This window comes from Cnephaeus nilssonii (assembly GCF_951640355.1).
Source record: "Cnephaeus nilssonii genome assembly, chromosome: 15".
NCBI lineage: Eukaryota > Metazoa > Chordata > Mammalia > Chiroptera > Vespertilionidae > Cnephaeus > Cnephaeus nilssonii.
This window is the reverse complement of record NC_137086.1, coordinates 33,110,480-33,131,138: the sequence shown is the minus strand read 5'-3', so window position 1 is coordinate 33,131,138 and position 20,659 is coordinate 33,110,480. Positions and strand designations below refer to the sequence as shown.

General features: G+C 39.5%; 1 protein-coding gene across 4 annotated transcripts in view; it reads right to left on the bottom strand.

Annotated features, from left to right (window-relative positions):
* The window catches only part of LOC307111548 (uncharacterized protein), a 688,174-nt gene that overhangs the window by 214,820 nt on the left and 452,695 nt on the right, over nt 1–20,659 (bottom strand). The window lies entirely within an intron of this gene.

Genomic DNA, 20,659 nt, shown 5'->3' with positions numbered 1-20,659 from the left:
TGTGCGGACATGGCCTTTAATGTTACACTAGTTGGTCATAAATGGTATAGGGTGTGTGCACAGAGTGGGTGGTTGCATACATTTTCATGACATAGTTCTAGTAAATGAAATGATAAACAACATCCTTGTCATTTACTGAGCACTATTTATGTACCATTTATGTCGCATACACAAAATCATTTAATCATCTCAACCACCCTTTGAGCTGGGATTACTAACCATAGTTAGTAGGTGGGGGACTGAGCTTCAAAAGGACTAAGGAGTCAAGAGACCAGTCTACTGACCATTATGATATACTAACTGCTTTACAAACAAATAACAGCATTTGATCATCTAATTCCTACTAAGGTTTCCAGCATCTTAGAGATAATAAAGAAGAAGTATAGAAAAGTTAACTATGTTGGTTTCACTTTTTAATGACTGAAAAAGTCAGATACCGTATAGCAGATGATAACATTCTAATAAACACATACTCCCCTTCTCCCCCAGTCAAGCATACCTGCAAAACAGGAAGAAGGAAGGAAGGATGAGAGGAAGGGAGGGAGGAAGGAAGGACAGATTCACCAAGCACTGTGATATTTCACTAGAGCCTCAAGGCTCTGAACAGAGAATTGTGGCAACATTTCCCTCTCTTACACATTGGTGACACATCCTTGATTCAAACTGAGACCACAACACACACATTATGCCTTTGGAAACTAAGTACACCGTTCCTGGTGGAGTGTGGAGGAGCCTCTTCGCACACTAAATATATGCCTATGCTCAGAGACTCTGCTCAAGTATAGACTCCTGCCATCTCCTTGTCAGCACACTGTCAACGTTAACAGGAAAAATAAATCGAAATACCTAGATTTTATATGTTTTGAAAACTTTTACATAATAACATATTAATCACTTGATAATTCTTTCTGCATTGGGGAAAGTGGTCGAGCATGGGAAATAGGACTGTATATGTTATTTGTTATGTGTTATATATTATTTCCTTTTCTGATGTCTGAAGGTATAGAGCTAGGCAAATTAGTAATTTTGGAATGACCTGTTTCCTTTGAAAACCTCATGCAAGCTACATTGTTAACTTGATGGAGACATTTGAGAAGGGCCAGTGGCCAACCTGCAGACAGCTCTCTGCAGCTGGGCCATAACATGCCCATCACTTATTAAGTAATCTAGAGTCACAATGTCTAATCAGCCCTGTTTATTGCCTTGACCTGTGGGTCACTAATATCATAGGTACAAGGACACTTCACCAGTCACATGTTAATATTTTATGCACACAGGATGATAACAGTGTATACTTATTGCATGCTTACTCTGTACCAAGCCCTGTTCTGAGTGTCTTATGTGGATTATTTAAACATCATCAGATAGGTACCTTCACTATACCCATTTTACAGATAAGGAAACTGAGGCACACCATGCTTATAAAAAGTAATAAAAAATATGGTTCCCATCTTTCCTTATCCAGATCGTCCAGTACATTTATTATAGTCTCCTTAGCAACCTCCGTCCAGCCATAACTTCAACTTAACCTAGGCTTTATTCTATCTATCATTCTTGATCCTAATCACAGAGTTCTGAGTTTATTAGCAGAAGAGGGCTTTTGTATTCTATCATTTATTTTTTAAATATATTTTATTGATTTCAGAGAGGAAGGGAGAGGGAGAGAGAGATAGAAACATCAATGCACACCCCACACTTGGGATCGAGCCCACAACCCAGGCATGTGCCCTGACCGGAATTGAACTGTGACCTACTGGTTCATAGATCAGTGCTCAACCACTGAGTCATACTGGCTGGGCTCTATCGTTTTTTGGTTACTGCATAACAAACCATCTCAGAAAGTAGTGGATTAAAACTAAAAACTGCGTTTTATGTATTTTACCAAAATTTTAAACATTTCTAAAAATTTAAAAAGTAAAAACATTTTTATTTTCTTATTATTCTGAAGATCAACAATTTAGACTGAACCCAGCTAGACAATTCTTCTGCTAGTCTTACAAAGCATCACTCATGCAGCTACAGTTATCTGGTCGCTTAACGAGGGCTGGATAATCTATGATGACCTCATTCACATGTCTACAGGTTGGTGCTGTCAGCTCAGCCAATTGTCTGCAGCAGGCTAGCCACTGCTTTTTATCTTGACAACTGCATTCCAATTCCCAATCTGCAAACACTTTTAAAGCCTCTGCTTAGATCACATTCACTGTTGTCTCTTTAGCCAAAGCAAGTCTCATGGTTAAGTCCAGGATCAAAGCTGGAGGAGACTCCATAAGGGTATAGGCCTATAACAATCTAACACATAATAAACACCTTACATGGTCTTTCTTCTCTTTCAAAATAGCCAAAACAAACAAACAAACAAACAAAAAGCCACCTCAATCCTAAGCAGAAAAGTGAATAATAATCCTACTAAGCCAAGATTATAAAATTCTAAAGTTGGCCTTACATTTGAGCATCAGATGTAAATGAATACCAAGTCCCATATTTCTTCTGAAATATATTTCTTTTCATAACATGTTTTGGAAAGATGGCCACCAGTTTTGTATTTAAATGAAAAGCAATATTTCATCTGAGGGGAAAACAACATTGAATATTTTTTACAAGACTCCACCAGATGATGACAATGGCTAATGCTATATTTTTGCCATGGGAACTTTTATTTTACTGAACCACTAAAATTACAATCAGATGTGCTCATCTTCTGTTGAAGTAATGAACAATGGGATGTCTGAGAGAGAAATCCAAAGTGCATCATTTATCTTATCCTATTTTCAATTAGGCCGAATAAAGTATAAAGTTGGTTCCAAACTACATCACAGAAGCAGGGTGAGTAAATTTATTATACCACTAGAGTGCTAACCTTAGCAGATGGAGAAAAAATAATTTTAGCATGAAATATGCTAAAGCAATAAATCTGAACAAGGTAGATCTTATCAACTAATATCTCCCCAGTGTGAGGTAAAACTCCTGCATGACAACTCAGCATTCTCATGAAGTCTGGTGGATGTGGTTAGGTATAGCGTTCAGTGAGAGAGGAGAAAACAACAAAAAATGAGGATCAAATAAAAAATCAAGCCATGCACCCAGGGCAGTGCATTGAGTTAAAAAAAAATGAAGTGAATGTGCTTGCTATGTTTTAAATGCTCATTAATTTTTTTTCCTGAAATTATGCCTACTTCAGAGTCTTGTCAATTCTTCATTTGGGATTTTTTTAAATAGGAAATTTACAAAAAGTTTCCATGGCTACAGACCACTATTAGCCAATACAAGTATCCACTGAGAGAGCCCAGGGAGGGTGCTCGTACACACTGGGCTGTGGCTTAGAACAGCTGAATGAGAGCTCCAGTCCCCTTGATGCATTTGGTTCATGGTTTACTAGTATCAGTATCCAGCTGCTAAGCCCAAGCAAGTGGAGTAGGTGGCTCCTTCAGATTAAACAGCATATGATGTTCAAGAGTTCTTTCAGAGGAATACGTACAAAATGGAAGAGTAAGAAATAATAGAGCTAAATCTATGATGTGTTTGAGAAGTCTGTCTGAGAGATAATTGACTAGTTATTTTTTCAGGTTGACCACAAATTAGGTGTTTTATAGCCACCTTCTAGTCAGTTAATATTCATGTTCCAAAGAAGTGATGTGTTAAAACAGATAAGAGTGGTGGTGGGTCTGGAGATCAGAAAACAAGGAATTCATTCCCAGATCTGCCACTAATCTGCCATGTGACCTTGAACACACTGCATGATTTTTCTGGGCTTTAATTATGTACAAAATAAAGGACTTGAACTCCGGTGTCACTACATAAAACATGAAGAAGAAGTGAGTCAGAATCATTAGGATACGTTGCACTTTACATGAACAACAACAAGCAGGACCCAGTGACTCAAAAGTCTAGGCATTCTTCTTAATTAATCCTGGCAATATGTCAAATAACTTGAATTATGCCTACTTCATCCACTTGAGTTGAGAAAACAAAGCTAAAACCATTACAATGTTGAAGAAATTTAGACTGGACAAATTAAAATATACCATCTTGAGTTTATTATACTTTCCAGTAGAGGCCCGGTGCATGAATTTGTGCACAGGTGGGATCCGGCCGGCCCACCCCAATACGGGCAGATCAGGCCAGGCTGGCCAGGGGGAAGGGATGTGGGAGGTTGGCCGGCTGGCTCTGCGCCCTGGTCGAACTCCCGGTCGAGGGGACAATTTGCATATTAGCCTTTTATTATATAGGATAGTCTATACTTTTCATGGCAATAGAGGTAGACATTAGAAATTAATTAAGGATTGAGAGAGTTCAGCAGAGAAACTACCACGGTTGGTGAAATGTGTATGCTGGGGAGAAGGAGAGGGTAGGGAGCTATGTAGGCCACCCCTGACTTTTTCCCCAGTGTTCTCCCCTTGCAGACTGTTTAGTTGACTCTCTGTTGCCTCAGGGTTAGCAAAACATTTATAGACAAACAGGGCTCTGGTAGGAATGTGGGTTTAGGGATGAGGTACATGTGTTGCTGTCCATGGTTCTGATCATCCTACTGCTGCTTAGCTGTTTCTCCCCTTGACCACAGAACACCCCTGAAGAACTTTCCCCAGTTTTTTTTGTTTTGTTTTGTTTTTTTAATTACATGTGGAAGAGACTGGATAAAAAGGTGTAGATACATACTGAGGAAGAGACTTAGGCACTAAGAGATTACAAGGGAGAAACAAACTAACAAAATATGTTGGTATTATTTTCAAATAACCAAAGGTACCATATATAAAACTATAAATTATCATGGCCAAAATTTGTAACTAGTAAAAGAAAATACAACGTTTGAGCCCAAATCTACATAATTCTGGAAAAGAAATGGTATAAATAAATAAATAAATAATACATACATTTAGTGGAGGTGTACAGAAGATAAATATGGTGCAAAAAAAATCATTGATTTAATTACACCAAAGAGTTTACAGCTCTATTTGGCTTAGTGTTTTCCTTACTGATAATATTTAGTAATTTTACACTGTTACAGAACAAACAGAATGGTTACACATTTTCCATTTCTAATGGAAACGTAGTTAATTCCTTGTACGTTTGGCAGCTCTACTATGTTTTCCAAAGTATACCTTAAAGAAATAAGAGGTACAGCTTCCCTAAACACCTCTCAACTGTGTTTGTGTGTCTCAATAAGGGAAATGCTTGTGAAAAAGAATACTACTTGTATCCCTATATCTGCTCTTCCATTTTCTATTGTAGTAGAATATTCAGCCAGGACACCACAGAAGTAAGATTATATTCCACAGTCTCTCGGCAGTAATGGGTGGTAAAATAATAATGGAATAGAAATGGGAATGTCCTCCTGCCATCTTAAAGAATCCTGTATTTAGTGAGTGAGCGTGTGTGTGTGTGTGTGTGTGTGTGTGTGTGTGTGTGAGAGAGAGAGAGAGAGAGAGAGAGAGAGAGAGAGAGAGAGAGAGGGGTGTCTCTCCTTTGTTCTCCTCTTTACTGATCCTCTATCTTGCAGCCTGCATTGCCAATGCCATAGGTGAGCATGAGGTTGAGTACTCTAGTCTAGAGGTGATAGAGTGGAGAGATGGGCTTACCTGGGGGGTGGGGGGCACAGAGCTACCATACAGCCTTAGATATTATTGCTCTAGAAGGTTATGTCAAAGAGAAATAAGCATGCATTTCCTCCCCTAAGCCACTGACCTTTTTTTTCTGTTACTAGCAGCTGAACTTAATTCTAATTAATACCCAATTCTCAACATTTGATAAATGCACAACAAATACTGGCTCATATATACTCAATCAAAAAGGAACTGAAAGAAAAATAATAACAAATGAACAAGCAAAACTTTCAATTAATTCCTTTTATTTGCACATGAAGTAAGAATTCCCAAATATCTCCAAGCATTAAAACTAGAGTTGCTTTTCATAAAAATAAATAAATAGCTTTTCCAAAATTATTTATTTACAACATGGTATTTCCGAAGAAACAATTTTCTTCCTCCAAAAATTCTCACCCTTGCTCCTTACCCAGGAGAAATGCTCTGAGCTTCACAATAAACCTTTTTAAGTGAACGGCAGTGAAAAGCTTTATGTTACCATCCACTAAAAATGAGTTAGCCATCCTCTATTTCTAGGGTCTCCAAAGAGTTTGGAGCTTTCTTTTCCTGATTAAATAAATGTGCAATGTAAACTGATTTTTGCACAAAACTCAGTATTTCCATACACCATTAGGAGTGGCCAGAATCCCATGAACTCTGCCCCTAATGGAAATTGCTCGGACCATTATTTCCTTCTTTTGGCTCAACTGTCAATTATCTTTGAATGCAAAAGGTGGTGGTATTCTCTGTGTATGCAGACAGCCTGTGTTTCAAAATGGACAACCAGTTGAGAACACTCTGCAGAAAGGACCAGAATCCCCTCTCCAAAGGTCCCTCCCTTTCCTCTTCTTAATGTCTGGAAAACGCCAGGAAAGTTTAAAATTAATGGCAACCGATTGAAAAAGAAAAGGAAATCAAAGAAACATATATTCCCTGAGAAGTAGCTCTCTTTCTTTCACCTTTACACGGAGCAAGAACAGTTTCTGACTGCTCTGGTTTTTGTGGAGAAGATGGAGGTAAAGCCCAAACACAAGATGGAAAACAACCTTTTAAGCACTAGCAAAAAAAAAAAATGTATGGTTTTAAATTTCAAATAAATTCTATAGAAAGCAGGGCTATACACTTTTCTCAAGTTCTGTTGATGTTATTGACCTTAAAATCTATGACCTTTAGGATTAAAATATACTACAAAAGACATATATGGCAGTATTTTATGCACCAGCAACTAAGGATTCATAATTCTCCCCTATGAGGCTATAAATACATTAGTTCCCATCTACTTGGACACACAAATGATATTAAGTAGCCAAAGGGGCTACAGTCACTGGAATAGGCATCCATAAGGGGATCAAGGTGCTGGGTGAGTCCACTTCTGAACACCAGCCTGATGAGGCAGAGTGAGTGATGCTTAGGTCCACACAAGGACCCCTTCATTGACCTACAGCTTAATTTCAGCCGAAATGTGAAATTGGCTACAACCCGGGACTGAGTCAGAACGTGTGGGTGAATGTGTGCAAAGACATCCTCATTGTTAGAAATATAAGACACAGCATATGCACTGCTAGTTGGAGTCACTAATACCATCTTCATTTGCATAGGAAACATTGACAACTGTTATTAGCCAGGTTGGTCCTGAGTCAACTCCGAAAGAAAAGATGAGGACTCTTCTTCCATTGGTAACATTCTCTGTTCCCAAAGGATATATGGATATATTTTTTTCTCTTGATGGGTTAGAAACATAGAAAAGTGATAGGAGTAGAAAGCAGGCGGAAAATGACTCGACTGATGTGCTGTATGGGGGAGATGCGTGCAACAGAACTCAAAGCTAATAACTGCTTTTCCAGGCTGTGTCACCACCTCTGGTGAATCTCACTCTCCTCCCTTTTCAATCTCACTTAGAATCTCCAAAGAGGAACCCAGTGAAACAGGTTTAACGAGAAATTTGAGAAATAGCTGTGTGACTTCCCTGTCCCCCTTCTTTTCCCTGCTCCCCAAAGGGATTTGTGGGATGGAAAGAATTCTGTCACCCCCATTACCAGGGTCCCCAAGTACTTGGCAAATCCCTGTCCCTACCCAATCTGCATACAGGAAAATGTCAACGGTCCCATAATTAAAACTCCACTTGCAATCCCAGGTCATGTTACACTATATCATCCATTTAACTTTATTGTGATTGATCTGTGTCAACTTTAACTATACTCACAAGGAAGTCAATAAATAAAGATCAATAGTTTTTTATTTCCTCAGCTTTTTTATTTGGGAAGAATAGACGGGTTAAATAAAACCAGAAACAGCAGTGGCACAGAGCCTCCCCCAGTGATTTCCTTGGTAAAAACTATATTAAAACAAATCAGATTTAAATTTGCAAACAGAATTGCATTGTCATCTGATCTGTCATTAACTTGCCGTCAACACTTTTAAATGCAAACATGGAAACAAACAGGGCTTGCATATATCTGTCCTCTCTTCACAGTATGCCCAACGAACCTCTTACTCTCCAAAACCCACTCCCTGGCTTTTGCAGCTCTTGTTTAATGTAGCAATGACCTGTGGAGACTGAGTGGTCCTCTATGGAAGAAGAGGTTTCCTGTTCAGATGGACAAATGAGTAATCCCTTGTTCGCACAATGGAGAAGGAGCCTCGAGCGTGTTTTGTGTGGATTTAAAGATGTTATGAAGCATCTGCAGAGAACCCCGCTATGCATAGACCCCATCAGCCCCAGTGCTACACACGGGTCCTGGAGGGCCCTACCTTCTGAGGGGTTAACACTTTAGTTGCCAGGTCTTGAGAGAAGATAAGGGACCAATAAGAGGGAAAGTGGTTCTAAGAGGAGAGTTGGGGCTGCCAGGGTGATGGCAAGAGGGCACTAGGGGATATTGGGCAGAAAGGATCCAACATCCCACAGAAAATGTTTTAATATTTTAATAACTGGAATACAGGTATGTGGTAGTTGATGAATGTCAGCTAGCCCTGGAGAAGCTGAGAATAATATTCACACACACACACACACACACACACACACACACATCAGAATTGTGACCATCACCAGCTTGCCTCATATAAGGAAATAAGGCTTTCAAAATCTGGGGTCCCTTTAACAAATAATGAGGATGAAACCTCTGGCCAGTTTCTTACCAGTCAATTCCACTTTGGATAGTGTCCCTACATAGAAAATGATCATTTCTCCTATTTATTACCCATGTATTACCTCATTCCAGCTTCAAAATAAAAGTATATGAAATAAATTGAGGGAAGTCTATACCTCTCTTCCAACTTCCTCCAAAGTCAAAACTGCATGCAGCCAGCTCCCTGTTCCTGTGGCGCACTGCCACCCAGATGTCCCAAGGATGCCTGAAACGGATCCTGCCCAGGCACATTATGCTATTTCCAAATGGTGTCCTCCTTTCGTTCCTGATTTTTAGAGAAAGGAACTCCCGTGCTCCCAGTAACTCAGGCATGAAATATATGCATTCATTTTGAACACCAGTCCTCTACCTCATTCCCAGGATTCACCAAGTACATTGTGATATCTCTCATCAATCCCTTAAATTCAACTAAGTGAAAATGTTAAGTATCAATATAAAAACATCCTCTGTCTTCAAAAGGTTACTGTTCAGAATAGACAACAAGCAAGCACCTAAAGAACTGTGTATGACACACTGTATTATTCAGAAGCATTCAGACAGACATGAAGAACATGCAGAGCTTGAAGAACAAGAAAGAATTTATCAGAAAGAGAGAGGTGGCTGAATGGAAGAAAAACCCAAGTAGAGATAGAAGAAGAGCCTTGAGCCAGGGGTAAGGCATAAGACAAGACAAATTTGGTTTCAGGAACAATGCAACCACCTTGGCGTAAGTGAAGGGTTTCTGTAAGACAGAACAGTAAGGAGGAATGATACCCGCATGTTCACTTGACTTCATATTATGGAGAGTTTTGAATGCCAGACTGAGGCATCTGAACATAACTGAGAGGGCAGGAGAGTGCCTGGAAGTTCATGCTAGGTCAGTGCAGGGTGCTGTCACAGGTTTCGGGGGGAGTGCCTCCTTACACCTTGCTGGTGAGATATAAATTGCTAGGTGTTTGGGGAATACTTTCTGTCAATATTTATTAAAAATAGACAGACACTTTATCTCAGCAATTGTTCTTCTGGGAATCTGTCCTATAGAAACATCAGTCCACAAGGATACATATAGTACAGGCACATTTTTTGGATAATTATTTTAAACTGTTAAAAAAAATAAAGTAGATATCATCTGAATGACCATCAGTAGGGGAGTGACTAAATAAATTTGTATATCCACACCATGACATAGTATGAAATTAATAATATCCAGGTCCTATTGACCTGAAGGGTGCCCATGATATAAAGTTTAAAAAGCACACAAAATAAACAAAAGAAAACATCTATATGATTAAGTAAAATGTGCATACATAGATGTGTGAAAAGTGACCCATGAAACTGTTAAACTTTTATAGAATATAGAAAAAGAGAGAGATGTTATTCACAGATCCTGCAATTCTCCAATCTTACCATTGAAATAATGTTCAATATGTATATTATTAGGAGAAAAAATATTGCAAAATAGTATGCAATAGTATAAGCCCATCTATATAGATGCATCCATGTACATAGAAAAGAGCCTAAATGGATATGAATCACTTTAAAGAGGTATATATGTGTGCATTTATTTCTTACTTTTACTTGCATGTTCTTGTTTTCCTTTATTCATTAGACATACAGGATGCCAGACACTGTTCAAAGCAATGCTTTCCTGTTTAAAATTCATGTTTGAGTTTAAATCTGAAAATTGTAAGCTACTTAAAGGGCAAGTGATTTTGTTTTCTCATACTCATATTGACCACTGTGCCAAATACAGTGTTTTAAATGTGATAGCAAGTCAAGAAGTATCTAATGATTAATTGAATAAATGAATAAACATAAGAACCTTGCTCAAAGGCTACTCAGCTAGCATGTTGCAAAGCTTGCATTGGATGCCTCTACTTCCCACTTCACGTCCCTCTTGATGGGTATAATTTGAGTCATTCTGGTGTACCTAGAGTAGACATTTAACAGAAACTTGTCCAATATTTTATAGAGAAGGCCTTCCATAAGAATACATAACCCAAAATATTCTGAGAAAATTATTGGCATGACTTGTCCCCTCAAAAGTGAGCAAAGGTGCTGAAATATTAAAATCAAATGTCTATAACTAAAATGCCAGGACAATCGTTTCATTATGTGTGCTGAGTAATGTAAATCTTTTTTTGTCGTTGACCCTCTCTCTTACCCTGAGTTTTTAGTTCCCACATATAAACGAAACATCTTCTTGAAAGAGTTAGGATCTATTTGCCAATGGGTTTATGACTCATGTTTATATAGGTTGCAAATCCTTCGCAGGAATTACAAGGACACCTTGCTTTGCTTTTCTTAAGCTATTTCTTTTTACTATTACTTTACATATTGTTTTGTGTGTCCAAGATACCAGAGACCTGTACATTCAGCTCAGCAAATGTCCCCTCTACATTTTCCATATTAATATAGAATACCAGGTTCATAAATTATAACAAAACCAACATATCATTCCATGTGGGTTTTCTAACCAACTATGAGTCAAATATTTAACCCTTAACAAATACCCAAGCCATCACCACACAGTGAAGTACTAGTATATATAATCTCTTGAAAGATGGAATTTCTGGGTACCTAAATTTGGAGAAAAATAGAATTTCCATATCATGCTACATATTTCACAGAGTGATTAGGGGAGTAAAATGAATAATAGAAGTGAAATTGTTTCATGGGTTTCAAGCACTGTGTATATATACTGGAGTATTAATCTGACTTATGTTCTTTGCTTTAGTCTGTGTCTCCATTATTGACAATGACAAAAGTCACATATTGCTCCATCTTTGGGATCTTCAACTCATGTTGATTTAAATGGAGTTTGACTGATAACAGCCATATAATCTGACTGTCCCAAGCCCTTCCATCTCCTAGGCCCACATTTTCCTATACATTTCTTGATAAAGGGACTCAAGCCCAGTCTCACACATGGGAAATATAATGCAGTCCCTGATACATTTCAGAGTTTCCGGGAAGGGAAGGATGTCCTACTTTCCTGATCACTCTCACATTCTGCCTACTTATGGTTCTTCTTCATCATGTTGGTCCTCTCTTTCTGGTCACTTTATCCATGTGCATAATCTCTGTTGTTTTGCTTCCCCCAAAGCACCACCAGTTTGAAGATATTGCATGTGACTAACTTTAACTTACAGTTTGGAACAACCTAAAATTGAAAACCAAATATCATTCATCTTAAAATCCCTTGGCCATCCTTGTCCCAGGAAATTTCTCACCAGTCATTTCTTTCCTTAGACATCCAGACAGAAGTCCCCTGCTCTCTCTTTTATTGACTTCCATAGTAAAAGTCAAATTTTCATGTTTTGTTAATTATTCACTACTCTGTCATTTTCTCTTAATTCTTTTCAATAATAAATCCAAAGGAGTTTGTCTTTCTCAAGAAATAGGGCTCCTCAAAGTATTTCCCTACACATTAAGTGTCATATACCCCTAAATATCACCATGCTTAGCAACACAAAGTGTTGGGGGGTTTTTTGTTTTGTTTTGGTAAACCTCTCAAAGTTCAGATTCTTAGGGAGGGTGGTAGAGGTTGGGATGGTATCCAGGGATTCTCGTTAAATGCACCTTTTCTTTCCTCGAAGAGGAGTTTGGAAAGCTTCCAGAGCTGTAGGAAGTCTTGCCCTCTATTTAAAAAAATCAGCAAGAAAATAACAGCTGGAAGAGCTATGAGGCTGGGCATGGGCACTTAAAACGTCCCATAGGCCCTAAAATTGTATCAAGGAATCACAATACCTGAGGCTGCTCTTAGAATCAACCTCTTCAAAGCAATATCTGCTCACCAAGATTCCATGGGTAACAGTCTTCTAAAATTATGCAGTTCTTTAAATGGAACACCCACTGACGTAATGAAACCACCTGCCCAGTGCGAGTGACTGAGCATGAGAAGTGGAAAACAGTGGCATTTTTATTTCCACTGATTTACTTATAATAATGATAGTTACCATTTTGAGTGTATAGCATGTACGTGAATTGGGGCACATTTTACATATAGTCTCTCTAATCCTCAAAACTGCACAAGGTACATATTACACATTATCCTGTGGGGTTTTTTGCTGTTGCTGTTGTTTCAGACACTTGACTTTTCCCAAGGCCACAGAGCTGGAAAGAGGTGTGGTTCCAAAGGCCATTCTCCCCCCCGTACACCATTCCACTACCTGTGTGTTTCTGAGCAGGGATTAGGCTTCACCACGCCTGTGTTCCCTTCAGTTCTGTGTCCTATGGCCCAAAGAAGCTCTACGGGGCAAGGTCCAAGAAGGCATGCCTATCCTCTCTGACATCCACCTGAAAGGTTGACTTCATCCCACTTGTCTTTAGCACCATTTATGAATCTGTCATTCATAAATTTGTCCAAACCCTTTTAAAATCCATTTATATTTCCTGCCAGTATCACCTTTTAGGATAATGAGGTCCCTCGTTTTATTACCCACCGTGTGAATTAGTGTTATCTTTCATTTGTCCTTAACTGATCTCCATCAAGTTTCAGAGGGCACCACCTCCTCATTTGCCCCAGGCTAATGGACCCTTAACTATCCTTACACCGTCCATCTAAAATGACAGAGCATTTAGAACAAGAACATGATTGCACCCTCAAATGACAGCATTCCTTGGCAACCAGATGGTAAATGTGGGGTGGTGCTGGGATTGCCCAAGATGCCTCCTTCCACCTGAAATAAGGTACCAGTGTCTTGGGAGGCTGATGGCCAAGCAGCAATGCCCTCAGTGGTCCTGCACCAGCACATCTCCTAAACCAGTTAGCTTGAGGGGCTTTCCACATGAGTCTCCACAAATCCTTAAATTGTTGGCATCGGATTAAATAGAACTCAGGGAAGGGATGGGGATTCGGACAGCTAGGCAGAGTGAATTGGGTGATGGTTGTAAAGGCATCCAGCTATAGAAAAACATATAGAAAAGACTGGATTCAGACACAGGAAAGGTGATAGCCCCTCCCTGGAAATGGGGCACAGAGCAGGCGGAGGACTAGGAGGAACCTCGTTACTGGAAGTGGAGCACCAAGTCGAGCAAAGCTGATTTCCAGGCAAGTAACTTTTCTTAGACTCACGAGAAAATCAATATGTATGTTGGCCTGAAGAAAATATTCTCAGACTGCAGGGAAGGAGAGCATGATCTTTTCATTTTATATGTATGGAGTTTATTGAAAAGTTGCAACTCATTGTAGCATAAACATAAAACAATTTTTTTTTCAGAGCTACCCCCAACTCTTCTATGTTAAGTGCCCCCTTCCCCTAATAAATGGTTCTCTTAACATCTTGGTCTTTCATAAGTCTCCAATCTCTTTTGGCAGTTAGAGTGGTCTCATTTAAGACTCCCTCCTGCCCAGCCAGTGTGGCTCAGTGGTTGAGCATCGACCTATGAACAAGGAGGTCACGGTTCGATTCCCAGTCAGGGCACATAACTGAGTTGTGGTCTTGATGCCCAGTTTGGGGTGTACAGGAGGCAGCCTATCAATGATTCTCTCTCATCATTGATGTTTCTATCTCTCTCTCCCTCTCCCTTCCTCTCTGAAATCAGTAAAAAGCTATTTAAGAAATTATATATTTTTTTCTTTTTAAAAATAATTCTTTATTGTTTAAAGTATTACATATGTCTTTTTCCCACATTGGCCTCTCCCCAGCCATTTCCACCCCCCAACACATGCCCTCACCGCCCCCTCCCCCCAGTGTCTTTGTCCATGGGTTATGCTTATATGCATACATACAAGTCCTTTGGTTGATCCCTAAGCCCCCTCCCCTGCCTTCCCTCTGAGGTTGGATGTCTGTTCGATGCTTCTATGTCTCTGGATCTATTTTTGTTCATCAGTTTATGTTGTTCATTATACTCCACAAATGAGTGAGATCATGTGATATTTATCTTTCTCTGACTGACTTATTTCATTTAGCATAATGCCCTCCAGGTCTACCCAGGCTGTTGCAAATGGTAAGAGTTCCTTCTTTTTTACAGCAGCGTAGTAGTCCATTGGGTAGATGTACCACGGTTTTTTAATCTATTCATTTGCTGATGGGCATTTAGGGTGTTTCCAAATCTTCGCTATTGTAAAGTGTGCTGCTATGAACATAGGGGTGCATACATCCTTTCTGATTGGTGTTTCTGATTTCTTGGGATATATTCCTAGAAGTGGGATTACTGGGTCAAATAGCTCCTGCTTATTTTAAAACTGTAATCTCAAACATAATTCAAAGTCCTCCTTTTCTTAGCCCAGGCTAGAACCATCTGTGGCCTCTACAGCTTGAAGGGAGGATGAGGATGCTGAGGTGGAAACACCTTCTCATTACATAGCTTCTTTTTCCCCAGGACCACAGCCCACTGCTAGACTAGCTGAGACTACAAGGCAGACAGAACCCTTTCCATCAAGCAAAGGTATTTCAACAAAGAGCCCTGTTACTTTAGGGATATTCATGAAAATTAGGACCTGTTCATGATCCACTTGCCAACCCCTTGTGTGGGGTAAGAAACAGAAGCTAATGGGTCAGCATGAGTCAGTGTCTTCTTCATGACCTGGCAGAGGTTGCAGTTGGTTGCCTTGCTTTTCCGGGTGACCTGCTCTGTCTTCTGCATGAGGAGGGACCATGCATGCTGCTCACTTTCTAACAGGACACTCATGTGGCCCCTTGGGGACTAGAGTCCGGGATACATACTGCATAGTTCCCTGCCACAGATTTAGCTCTTGTTCCACTGTTTTAACCCACCCACCCTCCTCTTCAGCTTCCTTCAAAAAAAGAGTCGGGTCCATATAACAATATTCCTGTAACTAAAATCTCTACAGCAACCCCTCACCAGCACTACTGAACTGAAAAAAAAAGTTTTTGAGTATAGATATTCATGTTCTCAAAAGATTAAAAAACATAGCTTTCAATTTTCCTTGGAAACCATCAAAGATCCATCTTCTTACTTTTATTCAGCATTAGACATTGTGCAGTTTATCAATGTACGGTAGAAAAAAAGCAAAGATTAAGTTGTATGCGTTTATGGAGGTGGGTGGAAATGCATATTTTGCAAGCATCTGATCAAGATGCTTGGTTTCCTTCACCCGCTGTCTGTAATGACATACATAGAGCTATGCTCAAGGTTATAAATCTTTTTCACACAGACTTACTAGCAGTGACTAAAAACTAACTTAACCTGTATTAGATATAGTTACGGATCCGCAGACACATTTAAGCTCTCTTTAAGCAACAAATTGAAGCCATCACTCTAGCGAGAAGTTGAATCTGTTCATTGTCCTTAGTGATTAAAATTTAGAAAAATCTGCCTAAAATAAATCATTCATGTAAATGAACTCTCAGGAGGCACGCTCTGGAGTCGGTCGGGGAGCTAGTTGCACAGAGAACAGTTCGCAACGGCCACGGGTGACATCCAGAGGCATTTGGGATGGACAAGTGCTGAGTCACTTTAAAACTAACCAAGTACTACAGGCAGTTATCACCCAAATACATTATTTATCGTCAGGGCCTCCTGATGCCTGTGCTTACGGAGGAACCCTCCTGTGATATTGAAGGCCAAGGCATCTCCTCTCCCTAACAACAGTGTTGTATCTTTGGCAACTAGAGCAGGAACTCAGAAAATCAATACTACTTCATGAGCCAGGGCTCGGTCCTCTCCTTTTACGAGGATTCTGTCAATGCAAGGGGCCATTACTGTACTTTAAAGGCATGATATAAAATTGCTTCGACAAGATATAAGACACACCGTTTGCAAGAACCTGGTGAGAGTATTTTAGTCAAAGTTAAACAGTTTCATCACGTAATTACTTCAATTGGCAAAGCTCCAGCTGAATGGGCTCTCAGTGGGGCTGTGCCTGCCACTGTGGGTGGGGGATTGTGAGAGAGGCCTGTCGATGGGATTCGGGTTGTTCTAAACAAGGTCAAACTGTTAAAATGGAGGCAGAGCCCAGCACCGATGCCATTGACGATGACACGGCAGCAACAGGGTTGACAAGTTGCTCTCCCTTTTCTTTTCTTTTTTCCCCTCCAACTAAGTGGTCTGAAAGTAGCTTAGTTTTATGGCTATAAAATATTTCATCCTGATTTGCAGTCTGGTAATTCATTTTCCAAGGACTGTTTAGAATTTATTCAGGGAGAAAAGGAAACTCTGTTGGTTCCTCTAACCCGTTCCCATTATATGACAAAATTTAACTTTTGTATTTTATGAGGTTTTATGCGTTCCACTAAAACCATTAGCTGGTTGTCTCCTCATGATAAAATTTAATCACTTATGTAATACCTTAAAAGCCAATGACAGTTTTGCCTGTATCTATATTTTCTTTTATTTAAAATATGTGAATGTCATAAAGATAGCTCTGATTGGGGGGGGGGGGTGGTAGAATGGCTGGCACTAAAAACAGAAAATCTGTAAGTACTGAGCATTTATGCATCACACAATGAGAATGAAGCACTGTAGGCTACAAAATGCCTGAAATTTGAGAAAAAGTGGGTGCTAATCCATGACCCCATTCATATTTCAATGATTACCGGACTGCACCCAACCTCCCCATTTAGCTATTTTCTTTCTATGAGCTTTTGGCAATTTAACACACATTTTAATAATACTAATGAGAAGGAAGCTCAAAGGACATACACATACACCTTGTATAAATGTCTCCTAGAAACTAATCACATTAACCTGCCCTTTATAATAAGAGATGCTCTCACAAGCCCACTTCTAAGAAACACTTACGAAACTAGGGTAGTTTAAGGAATAGAAGAAAAGTGATGTGCTCTCCCCCATCCCACTTCCACCTACAGAGTTCTAATTATGGCATCTCTTAATCACCACACATGTTTATTTTAGAGCTATTCAAATGCATTATGAATTTATATGTCTATTATTAAATTTATTGGTGCTAATGATTTTGTTTTAAATAGCACTTTTCTTCCTGAGGGCACAATAATTGTTTTGTGAATGACCTAATTCATTTTCTCTGCATACCTCAAATGGGAAGTAGGGTAGGAGCAAAGGTCATTCAACCCATTTGGCTCAGGACAATCTTATCCCACAGATCAGAAAGAATGAACTAAGGCTCCATATATTCTAATAATAATGGATTAAGAATTTGACTAGATTTTTGCAGGCACCACATAAATGTTCATTGTAATATCTCCAGCATTAGAAGTATCAGACACAAGAAATATCTATAATAATAAAAGTGTAATATGCAAATCGACCGAACAGCCAAACAGCGGAACGACCTTCCAGACGAAGACAGGGCTGCGAGGGCTGAGGCTGCCTGGGCTGCGAAGGCCTGCTCTTGCACGAATCTCATGCATCAGGCCTCTAGTTTGTTAGATAAATGAATAGAAATAAAAAACATCAAAAACATTTATACCAGTTCAAAGTATTTTAATCAGAAATTATACTTAATAACTTATTTTTATAACCCATTGGCCAGAACTAGTATGTGGATAAAACAGTGACAAGGGAAGCTTCCTGAGTCCAGGAAGGAGAGAATGACTTAGTGTGGTGAGGACTATTAATCTCTGCCTCAAAATATAATCCTCTGGTTTTGATTCACAAGAAGGTGTACTTAAAGTGAATAGGTAAGGTGCAAAAGCGTTAAGGTAGGCATTCCGTTCCTAAAGAGTGAACGGCAGACCTCATCTTAAGAATGCCAACATCAGAAAAAAGCCACATTTCAAGCATCAGAACTCATCTGGAGAGATTCAGTCATAAGAGGAAAAGATTGAGAGTCCCAGTCCTGGTGTTACCAGGACTGGTCCACTGCTCAGAAGATTTCCAAGTTGTTTGGATGCACTAATCCCACACAAAATACCCATATTTCTTATGATGAAATAGCTCAAAATTCCTCAATGATTTTCTCTTGTATAAAAAACAACAGCCAAACTCATTAGCATTCAAAGTCCCTCCAAAACCCAATTCTGTTTAGTTTTCCTGCCTCTTGTGCCTCCCACTCCACTTCCAAAAACCCCAACCACAATGAACAATTCATCGTTCTCTAAGTAGATACACTACTCTATCTGCCTCTGCCTGCACATTCTACCCTCTACATTAAATGCTCTCTCTTCTTTCTTATCCATCTAATAAGTTCATTATTTAAGTGGAAGTTCAAATATCATCCCCCAAGGAAAGACAGCCTTTTTTATTGGTCTTAGTTAAAATAGCAGTTATATCACTTGTTATATTTCACATCATTTTTATTTCTATTATATCATTTATTTTCTTGTTTATAGACACAATCTCTTTCCTGTGTGACTATCACCCTCATCCATGAGGAAGCCTAGAGCTTGATCCCCAGCATTTAGTTCAGCCTCTGGCAGATGGTCAGAATTTAATAAATTATTGTTGCATGAATAAGTGAATGAATGACTTAGAGAGAAAGCATGGTGACTAAGGGAATATTAGGATTTTCAAATGAGGCTAAGATACAGATGATACCAAAGTCAGTAAGGAGGACCCTTTTATGCTGGAGGAGATACTGTTCATTCTGAGACATGTGTCCACATGTCTATGCAGGAACCAAGTGCTGCAATTTTCAAAGTGCTATTTAGTGCAGGTGTTTCCATAATTGGGATGAAGTGAGATAATTCACTGCTCACTGGCCTTAAAAGTCACCCTTCCACCTGGGTAATGCAATGGTCCAAGCTCTAAAAGATGCATGAATTGCCTTTCTCCAGAGGGACCAAGCAGAGAGGGGATGTACTTTCTAACACTGCAGAGTTATTGACCTTTCATCGTAGCAAATCTGCAAATGTCAAAGCAATGAGTGTTTATAAGGAGAAAGCTACTGTGTACAAACAGTTGTTTAAAATATAGGGCCTTGAGAGCTGCCCTCTCTCCAGACACAATTACAAACAATTCTGAGAAGCACAGGAAAAAAGTCGTTCCCCCCCTCTCCTCTCCAAGACTAAAGAAATGTGTTGGATGAGTGTTTGGCTTTGTTTATCCAACTTAAGACTGAAGAGTGAATTACTAAAGTCAAGATCAATCCCAGGATAACAGAAGGTTAAATGGCACCATGACACTGTGTGTGTGTAACAATGCCATAGATCTGTGCTGTGCCTCTGATTCTGCAAAGCTCCTCCTTCTCATCATTCTCATTGTATACTTAACTAATCTTGGGAGGTTCCAGGAACAGGTTGGATTAGAACCACTTCGTGGGGAACGCCACCACCAGGTTAGCTGTGACATTCCTAAATATTGATAAAAATGGAGAAGCTCTCCCAAAGTAGAGGAGAAGAAGAAATCAATAGATTGTTGATTCTATTTTGAGGGCATCATATCAGTGTAACTATTACCATGTTACTTTTTACTCTGGATGCATGGAAAATGGAAGGGGGCCTTTCCCCACCTGGGAGTGTGTCTCTGGATTATTTATACATTCCACAAACAATTTTGAATACCACCCACATTTTAGGATTATCCTAGGGATAAGACACACAGAAATAAGCAATGACCCAGGTGTAAATGAACTTACAGAAATAGATGAGTGACTATAAAATGATGGGAAAGTTTATGATGCTGAAGTGACAATGAATCATGGGAATACAAAGAAGGATCATCTGTGCATTCCTGAGGGAAACAGGGAAGGCTTCCTGGAAGAGGTAGTACTTGAATGAAGGATGTAGAGATATTAACCATGTGAATAGGAGAATGGCATACTTCCTAAGTAAAAGAGGCCCATGAACAAAAGCATAGCCCAAGGAATAAAATACCTGCGCAACAGAAATCATTTGGGTGGATAGACAGTAAAGGCATGAAATGTAGAGAATGTTGGACCTCAAGAAACCCTGTAGTCCAGTAGTCCACCAAAGGAAAGGAAAGTTTCCTCAGGGGCCTATGGGAAGACTGTTGACGGGTTTGGTTGAGAACAAATATTTAGACATCTGTAAAACTGGCCTTTCTCTTTCAACCCTGTAGCCATGTCGAAAACAGATTTTATGCATTGAGGCAAGCAAAGGCCTCAGG